We start from the raw sequence: 4,436 nt of genomic DNA on the forward strand, positions 1-4,436 counted from the left end.
GGGTTTCCCAGGGAAAACATCACTGTCATCCCTGAGACTTTAATATGCCAATCCTCTATATACAACATGAGCCACAAATGTGACCCACATATGAAATATTAAACTTTCTCCCAGCCAACAATACGAAAAAGCAAAAAGAAAGAGGTGAAATTAATCCTAATAATGCATTTTATTTAATCTAACATATCCCAATATAATAATTTTAACATGTACTCAATATAAAAAACATTATTAATGAGTTCTTTTTCTTTTTCTTTTTTTTCAGATGGAGTCTTTAAAATTCAGTGTGTATTGTACATTTGTAGCGCCTCACAATTCAGACTGGTTACATTTCAAATGTCAGTAGCCATACAAGACAAATGGCTACTATACTGGACAACACAGTGCTACCATTGCATTGGCAGGTACATCTTCCTTTATATATACTGAGAGATGGAACACACAGAGGACAACAGACAGACCATAAATGACAAGAAAGAGGCCCAGAAACCAACCCACAATATCCGCAGCAATTGGTCTGAAGAGGTCAGGGCATGGTCAATGATTGCCAACTTCCCAATCCTTCCCTCACTCCATTCTTCTCAATCCCGGCCAATCAGAGAAAGTCAGATATGCTCCCCGATCAATCACATAAGGTGCTGCTTCCATTCAGCTGCCCTCAGCTTCCTACGCCAACAAACTCCAGTCAGAGCCTACCTGAAGCCTTCTCTTTTCTCCATTGTAAAGCTTTCCCACTCCACTGCCTGCCTTTGAGTCTTTTACAAACATAAGTGGTGGAAGCTCACTACTGGCTTTAGTGAACTCTGAATTAATAGCCTGTTTGTTATCATTTGAGTGGTCTTAGGTTATTTCTATAAGACTCGAGCTTCACTTTTGATGTAGAAACTCTCCCTTATATTTGAAAACCCAAATTTATAAACTCCTCAAAGAGAGGATGAAAAGTAATAGAGGGAGGGTATTCTTGACCCAGGGCAATATAGAGTAGAGCGACTACATTTTGCTGGAAACATACACATTCAGGATTTTTTAAAAGTTATTACATTCAGATAGCAGCAGACAAACGTTCACCAAGATTAAGGCATAATGTGTAGCATGATGCTGGTCCATTTCTTGTTAAAGATATTTGAGGAAAATTTTTTCTAAATAGTGACTCTTCTGCTTAGAATTCTGACCCATTAAAATGGGCTTAAACGGACAAAAAAAGTGGTCAAAATAAAAACCTTTGAGTTTTAAAGTCGCCATTAAATGGAGAGACTGTATTTTAAGAAGAAGATATAATGAAATTCATTTTATAACTCGGTTAAGGAAATTAAGACGCTTTATAGAGAAAGGACATCTAAATATTTGCAAGGCATTTATTATCCGAGAGTGCAAGGATCCCTATTATTATATTTACCAGATTATAGCAATACCTTGACACAGGCACCTTGGGAACTTGAAAGGACCCACAAAGTTAATCACTTCTACTCCTGTAGCAACTAGTTATCTGGCAGGCTCCTGCCCAGTCTGTTTCAAAATTTTATACAATTGCACTGTTTTACATACAACACCCTATTTCTCAGACTCTAAAAAAAAAAAAAAACTCTTCCTCTTACTACAGTCTCATTTTGAGATATTATGACACGGCGAGAATGTAGCATTCCTACCTTCTAAAAGATTCACAATGCAAATATCATCCAAAGAGGAAAATTACATCATCTCACTACAAAGATGAGCCTTAGTTCATCAATCGCTAATTGAGAAACTTGGCTAAATATTAATATAAATGTCATATCTCTGTCGGACAGGACACAGAGCGATGGTTTTGATTTGGTCATAACTTAACATCGTCTGTGAGCCTTGATGTCTGCTATCTTACCCGTGCAGCAAGGGTCTTATCTAGGATGTGAATTTCATTGGAAAGCTGGCTGTCTTGAAAAGGAGAGAAGAGAAGAGAAAGAAAAACTAGATTCCGAGGACCAACAGCATTTTCATTTGTGAACAGTTCGGATTAACTCATAAACAACAGAAACATTTCTAGATGATGGCACTCTGTCTGCTGTCCACATTTATTGTCCTTTGGAGGAAACTGGCCCAATCAGAGTGACTTCAGCAGTGTGGGTACTCAGGTAGGTTCTAGGACATGGTTCTTGATGCAGTGTAGCTACGTATGCTGTTAGACATCAGGGAGCCACAGAGGAAACTTATTTTGACCATTTTCTCCTTTTTCCATTTTAGATCTTTGCTATCTGTTGATATTTATTGAAATCAAAACAGTCACAAAGTGATGAGAGTAAGAGAGATCCCTCCCTATTGCCCAGTACAGATATATTGGAAGAGACAATAATTCTACTCTCTCCGGTACAGACCTGAAGTCTGGAGCTAGAGGTAACCTTTCCCACACATCTCCGTCACTCCTTACTTTCTTATTCTCTCTGATCAGATTTGTCCTTGGAAGGGGTACAGGCCAAGTCCCTCCAAATTTGAAAGTTTCCAGATATTAAGTCTATTAAGGTATTTATTTGTGTCCTAATTATGCGATAATCTACAATCATCTCTTCTAAATCAAAGTTTAGCATTCAATTGGCTGTTCCTATGTGTCACTCCAGGCTTCAGAGACTTGACTTCAACCTCCCGATGTTAAAGTCCTCCGGCAACATATCCATCTTCCATACCAGATTACACCTAGCTAAGGAAAAAAAAAAAAAATATATATATATATATAAATATATATATAGATAGATAGATAGATAGATAGATAGATAGATAGATATGTATGTATGTATGTACATATACACACACACACACACATACATACATACATACATACATACATATTGCTTCTATGTTGCTAACATTTTATTCTAAGTCATTTTCATGTATTAATTCAAATTAACCCTCACGGGAAAGCTTTGTAATAAGCTCTGTGACTATCCAAACTCACAACTGAGAAAATCAAGACACAGAGTAGTTAAGTAACTTATCCAAAATTTCTGCCAGTAAATGGCTAAGCCAGGTTTCCAATCCAGTAGTATGGCCCCAGACTTTCAGATCTTAACTAATCTATAGCCACTACTGCTTTTTGAGAACTGAGCCTATGTTTTCCGTATCTCTTCGTTTCCAGCTCCTAGTATGAGGCATGGATTATCAGAATTTTGAATAAATATTTAAATAAGCAGAGATGACGCTGAGGCATAGATGTTCAGCTGACATGATCCTTGAAGCTTACCAAGTGCAGAATCCTTGAGCAAGCTGTGCCTGCCATAGTCTCTATTAGCCAACCTGGGCTCCTCTTTCTTGCCAATCTAGTTCTTCTGGGATTATCAATAAATCCAGGGTGATGACCGTACTTTGATCATATATCTCTGCCTTCCACTTAGTTCCTCACTCTGGCACTAGTTTATCTCCTCCAGTCCCTCTTTCTGATTCTAAATGAAATGTAAAACCTCTATATACTAAACAATGAAAAAAAAAACAAGACCAGCTATCCATCATAAATTATATAGTCAAGGGAACTGATTTAGGAACGTCTTCCTTGTGTCATTCAGTCATAATCTAGAAGAATGTCTGTGACTGATCGTATCATAATCCTCTCCCTGAACCTAATCCCCACCCAGTGGAATAAGTCAGTTCCTTTTGCTTTATAACATTCTTAGTTCATCTATGCAGCTAATATTTTTCCTATTCTCCTTAGCATACTTATTTTGAAAACTAATCAAAGCAGAAGAGATAGGCACATGGCTTCTCTGTGTTCCAGGAATATGATTGAGTGCTAACAGTTTCAGTATTGGGAAGGCATTGATCCCCATCATGAAGTGGATATTCAAACCGCCTACCTGTCAAGCACTTGATCCTAATCAGGCGACTTAGGGAATGAAGAGAAGGGCATTACTCATCCTTGGGTTTCATCACTGGTTCATTGACGCTAAAGATACAACGATGAATAAGACAAGCCCCTGGCTTCAAAAAGCTCATAACCCATTCGAGGAGACACATTATTTCTCAACATGTTATCCACTGTACTAGATGTCTACACAATATGTTACATGAATAAACATACGCCGGAAAGGCTACATAATTACAATGTCCAGTGAAAAATAAGAATGCGAGGCCTTTATGCATAAATTCTTAGAATTTCAATCAAATCAAGTTCGGGGCCCTTGAGTGCACACCCATGAAGCTGGCTCTGCACAAATGGAAGACATAATGGGATTGGGGTGTGGAGCATTGAGAAGGCTTCAAAAGGAGGTGATACTAGTGCCGATTCTTATAGGGTGATTAGGAGTTTGGCATGTGAAGAAGGAAAGGAGCACATGTGGGGCAAAAAAAGAGGGCTAACAAAATGAGAAGGCAGGGTGTGTGAGAGCAGGTTCTCAGTTTATTAAGAGAATGACAAATTGTGAGGCAGGGTATAGAGGGATGACAGAAGATATTTTTCTAGAGAGAAGTGTCAGAGT

The sequence above is a fragment of the Pteropus medius genome, unplaced genomic scaffold, assembly GCF_902729225.1.
Source record: "Pteropus medius unplaced genomic scaffold, Ma_sr-lr_union100, whole genome shotgun sequence".
NCBI classification, from domain to species: Eukaryota; Metazoa; Chordata; class Mammalia; order Chiroptera; family Pteropodidae; genus Pteropus; species Pteropus medius.